The following is a 16,782-nucleotide window of genomic DNA, read 5'->3' on the forward strand; positions in this document are numbered from 1 at the left end:
ATTTCTTCACCTCAGACACATAATATGGCTCAGAGTTTTACTGGTGAGCTGTGGCAGGCCTCAGAAGACTTGGATGCAGAAAGTAATAATGTGTCTGTGTCTGTTTTTGTCCTAGTTGGCGAGACGTCATTAACTCAAGCAGTCCCCTGTGAGGTAAGACTTTCTACATCAACACACACCGTTTCAGCTCCTGCTCCAGCTTTTAAAACACCTGTTGATCCCATCAATACCACAACACTGTTTGGAGTATTATTTTATGCCGTAACACTCATAGTTGATGGGAAATAAAGTGGAAAAAGAAAATCTGAAATGTAGTGTTGACTGAAGTGGAAAGTTTTTTTTTTTTTTTCTGTCAACCAAACGCCTCCACCCTTGTCTTTGGTTTTTATTTCAAGGACTCAGAAGGTACATGGAGTGTAATAGTGAGCACTTTTTGGAGAGCCTTGAATAAATGACACGGCTTTGGTCAGTGGTAAGCTTTCAAACTGCTTCTGGCCAGACTTTTTACTGTGCTGGAAGTTATCCTGTAAAGGAAAGAGTGACAGGACTTTCTCCCTCTCTCATCTCTCTCTCTCTCTCTCTCTCTCTCGCTCTCTTCATTTATATATATATATATATATATATGAAACTAACCAGATTCTTGTCACACGACAGCTGTATATGAACATTATTAGTCTGTGCATTTGCTAATTTATAATGCTGCAAATTGAAGGCAAAGCAAGTCAAGCACCACAACACAACAACACGTCCTGATGACCACTGTGTCTACTGCAAAGGTGCCTTTCTCCAAATACCTTCAGCTTTTCGTTTATCAGTCTTTCATACCTACATCTTTCAAGTCTTTGCACTTACACCTTAGCCTATTCAGCCTTGCTTTAAGTCAGTCATCCCAGCTGTATAATGGGAGAACACCTGTTTATTTCACTATCTGCCTTTCAGGATTTTAGAATTGAAGAGCATTTTCTGCACAGGCCACAGCTGCCATGCTTCATTTCCACTTTCTGATAAATGGTGCTCTCCTCTTTTATACAAATTCACTTGAAGCCTACACAAACGCAACTGAGATAATCCCATTTGTTGCAGCAGCTCCTGCTTTATGTAATGTAACTTCAGCAGGCATAATGCACAGGGGTGTAACAGAAGTACTGTGTGGTACAGATATTTCATGCCGAAGGCCAAGGGCACATTTGAATCCTTGGGTTGTTGTGGAATGAATTAAACCATTTAACCAAACATTGAATTAAAGCAATGTTTATACAGAAGTGCATGTCAAAGTATAATTCTTATTCGACTCTCTAATTCAATACAATGTATTTAAAGATACTTCTTCCTCCTCTTCCTTTATGATAATCATAACCAAAAGAAATGTTGGGTTGTTTGGATGTTTTTGACCTTCGTTCCCATGTTATCTTGAAGAATATGAGCTTCTCAAGAAAGCAGGGTTCAACACTGTTCTGCAAAAACACTTCTGGCCATTATTCACAGTAACTGTAACCTGGGAACAGAAGGGGAGACTGAACATATTTAGTTTTTGTTTTGGATCTGTGATTTGGGCCATTAAATATATGTAAAAATGCGTTGTGAGGACAACAAGAGAGCATTTTGAGGATGGCCATCCTCTCTCTATCCATCCTTTTTTTACCACCTGCCCCGTCTCTGTCTTATTTTACCCTCCCACTCTATCTTTTTCAAATACTTTTTGAGCATCTTCCTCATCCTCTCAGTCCCAGTTTGGTAGATCTCCCAGATCTAGAGCTTCTGAGGTTAATGGAAAAAAAAAACTTTGCAGCTGTGCTTGCTGAGGTGTCTCATAATGTGTCAAACACCTCTCAGAGTACTGCTGCAGTCTGACCTAGGCGACAGGCGTTCTCATATCAGGGTACTTTATCCCTGTATGGGACCATTTGAACCCTCACCAGGTGTAGCTGCTTCATCTTGTGCTGGTTGATAATACTGTGTTTTTTATTTAGATCAGTATGTTGAACAGTGAGACGCATGCATGTATAAATTTTTCAGAGAATAGAGAATGAAGTAGCTAATACGGGGCGGTAAGGATATCGTAAAATATAAACTTTGAGTTATCAGCTGCCTCTTTCTATCGGACATAGAGTACCAAAGTTGTTCTGTTCATGTTCCTTTGGATTTTGTAATTAGTGTGAAGATTTCTAAACATTTACTCAATGGCAAATATTCAATTATGCACTTAACATCTGTCTTGATCTAAAATTGAACATGTACTCCTGTGTTTTTTTTTATATTGGACATCTCTTTGTAACAAATCTCAAATTACTTCAATGGGTGCGTTCAGATTTTCTAATTTAATGTAATCTCTTTTTAAAAAAAAAAAAACAAAAAAAAAACTTCACAAGTAGACCACAAGTTGACTCAGTGCAATCGTCGACTCTGCCCCCAGGATTCCCACTGGCGCTGACAGCTTTGTGATTTGGACACGTTTGCCATTTAGAGTGCAAACGACAACTAAGCCATCTGGCTAAGCTCCTAATGCTCCATTTATAAATTACACCACAATAGAAAGTGGATTAACAGCTGTTGATGTAATCCCTTAATGAGTTTCATAGTGCTTCCTGTGATTTTGTTTATCCTGCACTGATAGCAGGAGTAATACACAATACTGAACTGAATTAGCGTGATGACATTTTATAATAATCTTGAAATGTAGTGGTAATCATATTCTTCCTCCTGTTCTTTACAGCTGCTCTTTTGTTTCTTTGTTGTTGTTTTTTTTGCACCTTACAAAGTTAGCCAACATGTTAGCAAATATTTGCAACCAACTCCTCGCTCTGTTCAGCAGGTAGGAAGGTAACTCGTTAAATTTGATGGAGGGAGAAATCTGGGAATGACTTTTGTCAGCCGAATGGGATTTGGCTGTTTGCCATGAAGATTCGACTTTTTGTTCCTTTTTTTCACACAGACATTAAGTTGGTGTCTTGGTCATTGCTCAGTTATGAAATGCTACCACACCGAGGAGCATCTCTTCTGCAGAGCTGCTGACAACATTGTCAGCTGGTGTTAACTCGCCACAACACTGGTAGTCTCCGCTCTAGCTGTGCACATTCCCATGACCGGCAGGCAGATCTCGACAGGCAGATCTCGACAGGCAGGCAGATCTCGACAAACACCTGACATCAGAGCTGAGAGTAGCGGAGCGGCCAACAGAAACAAGACGCACTCCCTAATGATGTAATAGAAACAGTTTGCACCAAATCATTTTGAAAGGGTAACGACCAATGGTGTAACTTCATCACTCACTAACGTCATCAGTCAGTCAGTCAGCCAGTCAGTCGGTCAGTCGGTCAATCATGCACGTTTATAAGACCGGCCGTGCTGTTGTGGACCGGCCAAAGATATTGATTATAGCAGCTTTGAGTAATGTGCCTTTCTTTCTCTTTTATCTCTCCAGTCAGCTAACTGTTCCTGTAAGCCAGTCTAATGCGACTAACATCAGTGCGCGACGTTGAAATTGAAAGAGCAAAACACTTGGCATCCCATACGGTATAGTCAAGGTGTCCATGTAACCAGATAACAAAGTCAGTACCAGGGGTAGGAAAGAAGAGAGGAGCGAGTGTTCCTGAGGGTTTCGAGGGCGTCTGCACAACAAGGAAAGCTGAAAAGACAAGTTGAGAACTAGCCAAAAATACAAAGGAGCGGAACAGAGATATAAAACACTCATGACTGCTAAACCATTTACTGGAGTAGGAGAGCAAAGGTCAGAACTTTCCATTGGTCATTTTCTTTTTCTGGAAGTCCTTGCTTTGTCTTTTTCTCTTCTTTTTTTCTGTCTCTACTTTTTTTTTCATCCTTCTACTTCAAGTATATACCCCTCTCAGTTTCTCTTTTTGCGACTGTTTGTCATCCCTTCTCCTCCTGTTTCCCTCTCCCCATCTTTTTCCTTCTTAATTTCCTTCGGTAAGACAAGCTGTCCTTTACTCAGCAGGGCAGCGAAGAGACGTCAGCGTCTCCCTCTGCCCTCATTTAAAGTCTCCTCGTCCTCTGACTTTGTGAAATGCCTCAGCGTGCAGCCCGGTCCTGACTTTCTCGCCCTGATAATGTCATGTACCACGTTCTAATGTCATTATTTTAGTTTTTACAGAAGGAATATGAACTTTGCGGAGTATAAAGGCAGTGACATAAATTTAGATTTGGGGAATTTGGCTTGTGATTTCGTGAAGCAAAATTAAAATGAATGCCATTTGTTATTGCCTACCTCAGTCTGGCAGGATTAGTAACTTAATAATAGCAGCATAAGAAAAATAGATTTTCTTCGGTGTATCTTGTTCAGCTTTTTATTTTCTTGAACATGAAAAGAAAGGCTTGATGATGAATGATTTTAAAATGTTGACAAAATAAATTGGAGCATCAAACTGGCCACCAGTCTCCCAGTGAATAGGCAGCTTTTCCGACCTCCAGGCTGCCATCACCACAGATAGCTTTCCCGTGTTGGATACGTGGTGCAGTTAATCAGCTCTGGGACCTGAGACACTGGTTTGACTTGGCACTGACTCTGACTGGCTGGCGTCTCCTCTCCAGTCATCTGGATGGCATCACAGCTGCTCTTATCTCACTGGGTCCAAACCACACAAGCGGGCTGCCCACATAACTGCCTCTGTGTAAACACACTTACACCAACTGTGTCTCTTTAAAAGTTACGTTCATATACTACTACACTGTTTTTCCAATTACGTTGTGGGTGCAGTATAATCGCTGGCTGGGTTACGTTCGGAGGCAGTTGGGGTTTTTTTTTGTGCGTCAAAGTTGAAAAATTTAGGAGCACATTAAGAACTTCACAGGCGCATTGAAAATATATCAAATAAGATGTTTTTCCTAAATAAAGGGATGTGAGGAGAAATTAACAAGCAAACTTATTTAATTTATTTGAATACAAAAAGTACACGGTTTATTTGTTTCTGTATTTATTGGATAATTATGTAATTATGACTGTCATCACCATGTTCATACTGAACAAATACTAAAGGTTATGGTTCAAAAATATAAAGCGTACAAGCTTCAATTGCTGATATGATATGGAAGAAACAAAGTACAAAGAGCACAACCGCCTCAGAGACTGAGGTTCACATCCACAGTCCTATCTTACCCCTTTCCCACCAAGGCAGTTCTGGTGCTGGTTCGGAGCCAGTGCCAAAGGTGGAACCGGTTTTTCTAGTTTTCTTGTTTATTTGCTTGGCCCGAGTGTTGCTGGGAAAATGGAGACGTATGAACTGACGTCATGACGTGGCTCTATTATGGCTCTCTAGCCCGTGGAAAAGCAAACTGGTTCTTAGAAGGTTCGCAAGTTGAACCAATTGCGAACCAGCTCTGTGGTTAGGTTTAAGCAACAAAAGCACTTTGTTAAGGTCAGTGAAAGATCTTGGTGTTGGATAAATGTGAGTAAACACATTGGTTCTGATGTCACTGAACTCTTTCTGTATTAAACCAGATCACGATCTTTTCCTAACATTAATATTAAAGTGCTGTGAGTGCGTAAAACATAAACATAAAAAAAGTTTCATTCTGTGACATTAGATATATCGGTGGAAAACAGATACGTTTTCTGATTTTACTCTTCAGTATTGGCGTAATTGCAACTTGCCATTACATTTCCTACAAAATACATTTGCAGTTGCAAAGTGGTTGAATACAAACGTAATTTCTAGGAGACAGGGTTGTTTACACGGTGGGGTTTATGAAATCAATCAGGAAGCATTGATGGGAGGAGCTTACCCTGAGTTTTGGTACCGCGTGGAGCAGTGTGGTCTGTGTGAAGATATTTGGTCACACGCTCTGTAACAAGAGAAGCAAAATTACAAATTCCACATCTGCACAAAACTGATACCTCAGTTTATCAACAGCCTGTTTATTTCCAGAAAGAGTAGCCTGAACAAACCTGATCCTCAATGAGCCGCTCTCAGGTCTCAGGTCAGTTTACTGGCTTTTTGTCTGCATGCGCTACCTCGCCATTTCAACCTTTTCTTCCTTTTTCATTTGCAATACAGTGCAGCTTGGTTCTTCTTCATGAGTTTGTTTTTTTGGCCCTAGTAACAGTAACAGTCATTCCTTTTTCATACAGATACTAATTGAGTTGAGACAAGTCTTTGCTGGCTCTCACTGACTTAATCAGAAAAAGACAAGTCAACACACATGAGCTGGCTCCACTTTACAGACTACTGCGGTTAATCTGCAGGACAAAGGAGGTTTGGAATTGTATAAATTTTTACTGCAAAGATGGGCAGCGGTTGGTGGGTACAGGCAGTGATACCAAAACATAAAAAGGCATCCAGCCCGTGGGAGAGATTTTATAGAGGGTGGAAACAGGCTGGCAGTTCTGCAGAGAGTGTTTGGTTAAATCATAAAAGGCCGGGCACATCTGACATGGATAATGGTGTAATGATGTTCAGCCCAGCCCTCTAGCCTAACGGGGGTTGAGTTTATTACAAGTTTATTCTTGTTAATCTTGTCTGTTGTGTTAAATTTATTGATTTTAAGTGTTCACATCTGAAATGAATAAAACTAACTAGCCATTTTAATTTAGATACTATTATTAGATGATTTAGTTTGCTACAAGAAAGACAACAGTGTTTTGAGACAGAGATGGAAATGCTCTCTCTGTAGGCCTGGACACGCACACACACACACACACACACACACACACACACACTGATTTGTGGTGACCATTTGTATCGATATGAATCAAAGGAGATCTGACACATTAGTTATTTGTAGTTATAAGCTGTTTTTATTCTAATCAGAATGGGAGTTTCCCTGATGATATATAACAGCTGTCTCATCGGTGACTCATCAGTCCTTAGAACAGGGGTTTGGTTTGTGTGTGTTTGTGTCCAAGCCCTGATTGCGCTTGTAGTGTGTTTTTGGTGTTTCACGTCCATATTTGGTGTGATTTGTTGCCCTCTTGTTTATAGTTGTGTCAAGATGGAAGGAAGAGTTCTGGTCTTGTTGCAGTGGTCGTATATCTTTACAGCTTTATGGCTGTCTGTCTGGGTGCCATGGTTTTGTGGTTGAGTTTGTGTTGGACTCTGGTTGTGTTGGACATGATGTGTCTGGTAATCATTTGGCGCATCCCAGCTAAATGCTGACTGGGTGATGTGGCCGCAGCTTGACCACATATGTAACATGCACATATACTCATATATATGAAGACATATGAAAAGACTGCACACATGCAGATGTTCTTTTTGATTTCTTTGCTCATAAACATACATACGCTCATACACATTTATGGCACATATGGCATAAGGATATAGACACATGCAGTCAAAGACACACCAACTCACACACTTTCACTTTCGGCTCTGGTGGCCTGTAGGGCTTTTGTAGTGCTGAGAGGCCACAAACGATAGCTTTGTGTTCTGGGAGGCTGGGAAAGTTGGACCGCAACACACACACACACACACACACACACACACACACACACACACACACACACACACACACACACACACACACACACACACACACACACACACTCTCACATACACTGACACACACACAGACACTCTGGCAGTGTCAAAGCCAGTGCACAGTTCTGCCAGGCTCAATAGGCTGATTCATTAGAGCCTCCTCATGACACCACAAGAGAAAATGGACTTGCAGTGAAGGGAGGACGAGGAGACAGGAGTGTTACAGCTCAGCGCTCTGCGGCTGAAGTCTGACATGACCTGACAGTGGTCAGGTCATTCTTAAAGGAAAAATCCACCCGAAAATATATATATTTTTTCTTAGTTTTTTCTTGCGTTAAGCCTTGCATTTTCATGTTTATTTAGTTGTTACATGGTGCATCTCTTTTTGAAAGCCTTTTTGAGCAGAAACATTAGCATTAGCAACATTAGTTTGATCAGCGGCTAACATATAAATACATTTGTATTGTGAGTACGATGTGTTCCCTCTTTACTTTGCCTTTCTTAACGTGGTGTTTAGTAACACTTTCACTTGTAGTACTGCCTTAGGAAATCTTAAGAAAAACATGCAAATCATGCAGTTTCCAGTGCTGTATTCACTTCTCTTACTTCAGGTTTGTTTTGAAGTTGTGTGTTTTACAGATATTTGCTAGAAAAGTAAACTTGTTCCAGTGACACAGGCTGTTGCTGATTGTCTCAAGAGTTGCTTGTGCCCTGCATCAGGAAAAGAAAAGCTCTTTCACTTCAGTTGCATTTACGTTTGATCGCTTCTTGTAATCATTTTAGATGTTTATTTTATTCTTTGCCCTAAATGAGAAGCTTCACACACCTGGAGCTCCAAGCAGGTAATCACAAACCCTGCAAATTATTTACTGTCTCCATTGCAGTCCAGTTCTGCCCAGAGGCTTCAGTTATATTGTAGAGAATTTCATTAGTATTCTCATCATGCTGTAGCTGTCATAAAAGTGCACCATACAAACGTCATTATTCTTTAATTTACTCGCCGGGGCGTCCAAAATCCGAAAAATTTAGAGGGTACTGACAGCCTCCATTACACGTTATTATTCACAGTGGAGCCACACAGTGATTCAAAAATACTTACACTCTTCAGTCATTCTGTCCCATTGCATAAAAACACTCCGAAAATGTCCAAACCCTTTTGTTTCCAATAGCACATCCCAAATTAATTTTATTTTCTCTGCTGGAGAGAGTGAGGCTGTTTTTATCTAATATCATCATTACTGAATCTGGCAGCCGGTAGTGGAAATGTGCTGTGGAGAGGAGTGGGTGTTGTAAGTAACGATGCTTGGCAGCGAGTCGTGTTTGTCTGGATCTCTCTCTCGCTGTCTCCACTGGAGTCAGGCAGGCTTAGAGCCCGGGCCTCCTGTCGATGAAGGGCTTACACAGCCCAAACCACCCCCCGTCCCCCGCCCCCACCTCCACCCCCCTCAGATATGTATGAGATTTACTTCACGTTTTAACTGCTCCCTCTGGACCGCACTGGGAGATTAGGTAGAATTTTCATATTTTTATGAACCGTTTGTAGGTGGGTGACTTTTATGTTCTCGCTAAAGCTGACATCGTATTAATGAAGCTGCCAAACCGTGCATTGTTTTTCCGTGTTACGCCGATCTAAAGTCACTTTTAAACAACATCTCCTTGTCACCGTTTTTAAAAAGTTTGGATTATTAAATTGAAGTTAGCGCTGCAAACGGTGTCACAGTGTGCGTTTTGACCATAATGAGCACCTCATGACCTTGTGCCAGACATGGACTCATTATCTGAAACACTATGTTTACCTCTGTCACACGGTGTTACAGTCAACATGGGGGGGGGGGACGCCTCAGGACACGTGTCGACCGAATTCTCTGAATAATCAAGAAAAAAATGAATCTGCATGATTTACAACGCTGAGTGCTTGGGGCCATTTTGTCAGGTTTATTTATTACAAAATGTGACACTTACTCATGCATTATTCATGAAATGTCATTTCTTGTCAACATGTAGAGCTATGAAATAAGAAACTGTACACTCTCTTGATACACACATACAGTTCCACTATTTTTTTTTTTTTTTTTTTTTTAAACAATTATAGCTGTCATGCTCTTTGGGACACACACTGTACTCACTCTCTGCTGAAGCTGCCACCACTCATTTTTACATTATCTGTTCAGTTTGACAAAATTATGGCTCATATTTATATAAAAGCACAGTCAGTCACTGTGACGTACGTCTTCCTGCATCAGCTTCACTCTACGCCACATAGTTTATTCTCAGTGCTGGGCGCAGGCCAATAGGCCATTGCAGGCTACTGCAGGTGAATCCTTGCACTTCCTCTGGGTTTTTCCAGGGGATTTGAGCTTGCGTCAGCAGCTACGTTGCTTTGCTATCCTCTCGTGTTTGCAGGGTAGGAAATGGGTTTATTCTCTCTGCATGCACAGAGTTGGATTCTGGGCAGAGAAATTATGTTTTTTTTTTAATTTTTTTGTACCCACTTGATCTGTTTTTTAAGCAGATCACATTCTTTTTCAAAAGAAATACGTGTGAGCAAATAAAAAGTAACTGTTGTATTGTTTAATTCTCGTTGATGCTGCAGTTGTGTTGGTATGGCTTTTTTTTTTTTTTTTTTACTGCTCCTGGATGTGTACTGAGTTGTTTCTGATTAGGGAAAGCTGCATATTTGTCACATGTAACAGTGGAAAGAACTGCTGGTCATATCCAAGAATCATTTATTGTGGCTCGTGATGGGACAAATGGCAGATTAAAATGGATACAGTGTCAGCATGAAGATGGTTGAATGCAAAACAGCGGTCCAAAATGTCAGCAACAAAAACACTCCGCAGAGTACATACTTAAAAAAAAACCCCGCTGGTTTTGCATCTCTCTGAATTTGGTGTTGACAGGGGAAAATGATGAATGTCTGTTTAGACTCTGTCAGCTGTTCTGAAGCAATAATGTTAAGAAGTCGCCTCCAACTCATTTTAAATGCCAGTTAAGTCTATCACACAATACAGCTGTTGCTGTTGTTGATCTTTATGTTTTCATGTCCCAATGGATGTTTAACCCTCCTCACCAGATGTTGGCTGTGGTGCTTTGTTTTTTGCCAGACGACAGAGAAGGAACGTCTGCTGTTGTTTTGTCGTTTTTCGTGTGGATGGGACAGAGGACTAAGTCTTGAAACGTAAAAGTGAGATCTGCAGCTGCTGTGATGTTGAGCCGCAGGTTGTGCTGGTGAGATGCACCATCGGATCATACACGTACATGCACACACAAATACATACGCGAACACATTTTGCTGTCCAGTTGCTGAGTCTGCAGTTTTGAGATGATGTCAAGAGCTGTTAATGGAGGGATACTGACAAACAAGCACTGTATGTTTTGTTGATTTTTTTTTTTGGAGTTGTGGGGTTGTGGGGGGGGGGTTGCCTTTTATTGTGATAGTCACAGTGAGACAGACAGGAAAGTCAGGGAGAGAGAGGGGATGACATGCACAAAGGGCCGGGGGTTAGGACTAAGCCTATGTGGTACGCGGATTTATAATGCATTGATATTACTACAGCACAAAACCAGTGTGGATTTACATCTTTACACTGACTTTAAACGGACTCTGCCCTACTTGAACCATATAATTACCAACCAGCTTGAGCGCTTATTAACGTACACCATGCATAGACCATCTTCTGTTTGCAAAGTGCACTGCTCCATCTTCCTCCTTCGTCCCCTTAAAGGAGGTATTGTAGAAAGTTACAACTAGCAATCTCACTCATAAATAATCTAGTCCTGCATCCCTTTTTAACCCGTGGAGAGTGCTGGGCCTCGCACAGTTCACTCAAATATGCGCTAATGTTAGACAAGGCATCCAGCTCCGGCTATGCTGCGGGAGGCCAGAGGGCGAGGTTTATTCTGGGACAGGTATGCACAGTGCGAGGGAGCTGGAGGGATGTGCTCCCGGTTCCTGTGGGGAATATGCTGCTTAATAAATGCATGTGTGAGGTGTTTGCATCTGAAGTGTCCATGAAGGACTATGCAAGGTTGAAATTGTTCTGCATGAGCCTTTAGCTGTCAGCTACAAATGATTCCCGCCAACACAGAAGATGCCGTTTATTCCAGCGCAACTTGAACATGCCACAACTAAATAGTTTCCAGTGTGGGAGATTCGTTGCTTTCAGCCCTGACGAGGGATTGATCCTCTCGTCGAAGACGTACTTTGATAAACCTAAAACCACCGTTACCGCACAGGCGAGCAGAGTAAGAAGGGAATCCCTTCCACTTAGAGATTGACAGCTGGGTATACAGTAGCTTGGCTGCACTACGTCTCCCCACAACCCCCCTCTCTGAGCTTGAATAATTGATTCTGAATTGATTTAGGCTCATCTGGCTCACTTGCTTCTGGAGACTAGCTTGTATTTTTGCTGCCTGTAATTATTGTCTGCCTTGTTTCTGTGCTGGTCAGCAATAAAGCTGAGCTTTTACCTTCCAAGTGGAAGCGTTTTCGAGGAAGCAGCAATTAAAAATTCATTTGAGATGTGTTTGTTGCTCTGCTGACCATAAATTACACACACCAACAATTTAAAGTGAATTTAACTGTCAGTCGATGCCCTTTTCATTCTTGGAAATCTGAGGCCACATGGAAAATGTTTCAATCTCCCTACAAGCTGTTGAAAACCCACTAATGAAATGATCTCCATAAAAGCGTGTAATGTGCAGCAGGGCCTTTGTTTCTCTCAAGTGAAAATGCACAGGTCCAATGCAGAGAAGTGTTTGAAGTCATGAAAGAAAGGAGGGAAGGACTGTGGCGATGCCTCCTCAGTTGAACTTTGCATGGACAGCCTAGTCAGTGCGTGAGCCTTTCACATGCTAATGTAATGTCATTCCCCTGGCCTCTTTTTATATCACCCCAGTTAACAAATTGACCTTATCACAATGATGTGACAGCACCACCACATCTCTAAACTAAATCAAGCTGTACAGAATAAAGTGCCCAGAATGTCCACCAACCATTTTCCCATTTATGTCACTGACATATGGGAGAACACATTTATTCACTTTCTTAACAAGAGTTAAATGAGAACATTGATGTCTGTATGTCTACTTATGTAGCTAGAGTTAGCTTAGCTTAGCATATAAACAGGAAAAAAGGAGGAAACAGCTAGCATAGATCTCTCCAAAAGTAACAAAAACCCGCCTAGCAGCAACTCTAATGCTCACTATTTCACTTATATCTTGTTTGTGGGGCTTTATGTTAATTAATCTGTTCTGCTTCGTTTTCGCTTATTCTGAAACTTTAGAAGCACACAAAAAAGCTCACAAAATATTCAGCGTCATCATGTTTTGGGGCGAATTCCCCAATTTTTAAACACCATCACCTCCTTCCTTCCTTTGTTTTTGTCAAATCCTCCTGCACACTCTTTTGTGTGCGGGGAGATTCCTCACATGAGGAGGTTGTTAAGCTGCTATCAGGGAAAGTGCTGGATGTCTTTAGGGGGAGTAATGGGGAGGGAAGGAGGGAGGGTCCCTTTAGTGGAGGGAAAGAAGGGGAAGGTTCTCTTGTCAGACCGAGTTGAAAGAAGCTGTGGCATTTTCTGAGCCTGGCCAAGGACTTTGGAAAATTCAGCAACAATGATTAGAAGTAGGAGAAGAGAAGGGAAGAGAAGAGAGATTTAAATTAAAAATTTGGTCTCAAAAGAAAGGACAGGGCGGGTGAAAGGTTTTGGGGAGGCTAAGAGAGAGTGGGAGGATGAAAAGAAATGGAAAGAGAGAGATAGATAGAGGGAGTCATTCCAGGAAGTATTTAATATTTCAGAAGACTTTTACTTTTCATTTCATCCTGATGAGTCACTTTGGCCTGAAGTCTGAGCCAATCAATAAACGTTTGAGGCTGTTTCACAAAAGATGTGAAGCCCCCCGGGGGCAAAAGAGCCTGTGTGTGTGTGTGTGTGTGTGTGTGTGTGTGTGTGTGTGTGTGTGTGTGNACCCCCCACCCCCACCCCTCCCGCTCCCTGCATGCTGGCTGGTCCTCTGTAGCCTCTGCAGCAGATAAGTTGTGTTTTCTATCAGTGCTGCTCTCAGTCTGCACAGATAAAGCAGAGCGGCTCCTGCTTCAGTTGGGAGAGAAGAGCACTAAAGAAGAAAAAAAAAGGGAGATACTGTAGGAGGAGCGTGAAGGAAAGAGGGCAGCAACAGTTTTACACTGCTACAATGGGAGAGGCGTGTTAGAGAGAGAGAGAGAGAGAGAGAGCAGCACAGGCAGAGGACTCGCTGCAGTGCAGGTGGATCACTGCCGTCTGGTGAGGAGGAAGACTCGGAGGAAGCAGTTCAACTCTAATCGGTGGTCCGGCAGGTTTGTACTGCAGCGTCTTTACAATGCTAGCTGCTTGTTGCGTGGTTTGTGCCTCTGTGTGTGTACTCTGTGACTGATATAATGGATGCTGTGTTCCCCACCATCAGGGCTGGTACCTCACAGCTGCAGTTGTTCCATTACCCACAGCTGACAGCACCCAGGAAAAGAGCACGAAGCAGTGATAATCTCATACATGTTTGCAAAGGTTGACGCATGGATTGTGTTTTTTTTTTTTTTTTTTTTTTTTTTTTTTTTTTCTCTTATTTCTGCTGGCGTCACACACACAAAAGTTCAGGCTACACGAGAAACTTTTACGCTGCATAGAGAATAGAAGACTCTGTGTGGTGGATTGCTTCGTGCTAAATGAAATAGCAGAGGCCCTCTTCCCTCCTTTCAGATCAAGGGTTCTTTTACTCTGGAGAAGAATAGAGCAGGGAGCTGTGAATGGGCCTGAGATGGCTTTCTGTGTGCAGAGGAGAGGTGCCGCCCTCTCAAGTGTCAGCATGCTTGGTGGGTAGGTAGTGGGGGGTAGGTTTATGTGCTTGTAGTTTGCAGTGGGGGCTGGGCTTTATGCCACATTGATATGTGACAAGTTATTACCTGTGTTTAGTTCTCTACGTGTTTCTAAAATTTGAATTTCCTCCTGCCCTGTGACTCCTGTCCCGCTCTTTACCCCCTGAAGGAGAGGAGGAGTGATGCAGTTAAGAGCTTTAGTCAGTCCATCTTTTCATAGGTGTCTGTTTACTATTGACTGAGCAGCGACAGGGAGCCGTTAGGAGTTGTTGTTTTTTTTTTTTTTTTTCTGGCTGCCGATTTCTGGGTCTTCCTATTAAACGCCCAATTTCATGCTTGACTGATGGGAAAGTCTGTGGTTTGGTTGCTCTTTGCTCGTATCGTTTTGTTATTTGTTTGCCAGCTCTGAATTTGCTGTTGACAGTTGCTGCAGTCTATTTGATTTTTATGTTTTGCATGATCAAAGCTTTGCTCTCCATGTCTCAAGTTTATGGAGCATTTCTGCTCGTTGTTTTCTTCTTCTTTAACATCAACCCGAGGACGAGAACAGAAATCTGTGCGCTATTTCAGCCCAATCGTCTCTGATTTCGCCTTAACAGATTTTATGAAGGAGATTTGAGTCCAAGTTGAATCTTGTTTGTGCTGCAATTGCTCTGGACCAGAATTTGCTGCTGTAAGACCGTCCAACAGTGCAAAAAAAAAGTGCACTGAGTTGTAATAAGCCAACAAAGCTTCAAGTCCATATAGAAATAAAAGTATATATTCACATTTCATGGCCAAAGGGAAACTTTTGAGGTTGTCTCACTCCCTGTGATCTGACTGTTCCTCCTGACAAGTGCAGCTGAAATATTTTCCCAGCCACTGGCAAATAAATCCTAACTTGCTGTCAAGTTTGTTTTCTCTGTGCTGAAATGATGAAGTCTGATGGATTCACCTCAGTGATGCAGACACCTGATGCTGCCTGATGCATGATGGCGCCCTCTGAAGACAGTGACCACCTCATTTCACCACTTTTTCTGTTGGTACATCTTGTTTTTTTTCCACTTTGGCTGTATGTGGGAGGATATTGGATCTTGCCACAGTCATACTGTGATATTGCGATATTGTATATTGGCTGCTGGCAAACCATCTGACGTGCATACTTCCTATATGTCGTGTTCAAAATGCCTCAGAATTGCAATTTCATTTGATGTTTCTCTTGCTTCGGAAATGTTTAACCAAAGTGCAGAATATTCTGCTTTGAGATTCAACTCTGTCTGTGGAGGATAGTTACAATCTGCGTACGCATGCTGCTTCCATGGCGCTCGTTGCCACGGTGATGGCCTTGGCCCCATACAAAATCCTGAAACGTCTAATCAAATATTTGTCCAGAGCTCTTTTTGCAGAGAAGCAATAAAACAGGACTCTTGCAACGGGCTTTGTTTGGTCTTTATCTTTTGGCCATTCTCTGAGGTTTTCTCATTGTTTGAGGAATGACTCCGTGCGCCGAGCCCTTGAAGAAAATATTGCTGCTTCAGGCCGGTTGATTTGCAGTCCTGCTGGCCTTGATTTCCTTTCCCAAGGACATTTTTGTATCCGTCTGAATTCAACACGGCGCGCCTGCTCTCGGGTCAAGGTTTTGGAGATACATCTTCGAGACAAATGAAGACAGATTTCTCAGTGTTACGTGTGACTTTTTTGCCCTTTGACAGGTAATTCAATAACATTTTAAAAGTAGCTGGAGGAAGTTAGTATTCGGCCCACGCTGAGTCTGAGGAGGTGAACACTGAGTGCTGCAGTGGTGAAGTATCGTTCCGGTGTCTCAATCAACCCCGGTGACCCAAGCACCTCTCCAGCTCCTCTCCTTATGTTTCCACTTAGGAGGGATGATAGACTGCCTAGCCTCTTTTAAACAGAGATCCTACTACAAGAGAAGACCCTTCATTATGCCAGCTCTGCTTGTTTACACTGAACCAAACAAAGGCGGCGTACGGCTGCCCCAGAATCGGAGGTGTGACGTGTAACACGACAGCGTGGGTCCCACCATGCCGACTCTCTCTTTTTGCAGAGACGTCGATCCAGCTCTGTGACTGGCTCCCCAAATTCTGTGTTCATTCCTTTTTACACGGAGCGACAAGGTGAAATAAAGGCACAACAAGGCTGTATACAGTAGACATGTGTGTGGGTGTGGATGTGTGTGTGTGCATTTGGGTGTGTGGGTGTCAGTGAATAAGTGTGAAAGCAGGCTGCCTTATCATCCAAGAAATGGGTGTTGCTCTTCTTTCTAACTTGTGTTGTAAATCACTGGTTTATGTAATGGGGTTCTGTGCATGTGCGTGCGTGTGTGTGCGTGTGTGCGTGCATGTGTGTATGTGTGTGTGTTAAATAGCTTGGCTAGCTTGCCCATGATTATGTCATACAGCATGGTTTCCAGCTGTCCAAGTCAGCTGCATTCAATTTTGCTTTCAAGAAAGTCATCCCCAACCACAATCTGTGTGTACGTGTCGTTCGTGTGTGTGT

At 42.4% G+C, this 16,782-nt stretch overlaps 1 protein-coding gene across 1 annotated transcript in view; it reads left to right on the top strand.

The window, feature by feature from the left end:
* The first annotated feature begins 13,724 nt into the window (after positions 1 to 13,724).
* LOC111229201 (gamma-adducin-like) overlaps positions 13,725 to 16,782 on the top strand; it is a 73,898-nt gene continuing 70,840 nt past the window's right edge. The window contains exon 1 of the mRNA XM_022755423.1: positions 13,725 to 13,770. The gene's annotated coding sequence lies outside the window, so the exon portion shown is untranslated. The remainder of the gene's footprint in view (positions 13,771 to 16,782) is intronic.

Source organism: Seriola dumerili, unplaced genomic scaffold (assembly GCF_002260705.1).
Source record: "Seriola dumerili isolate Sdu_G_001 unplaced genomic scaffold, Sdu_1.0 BDQW01000230.1, whole genome shotgun sequence".
NCBI classification, from domain to species: domain Eukaryota; kingdom Metazoa; phylum Chordata; class Actinopteri; order Carangiformes; family Carangidae; genus Seriola; species Seriola dumerili.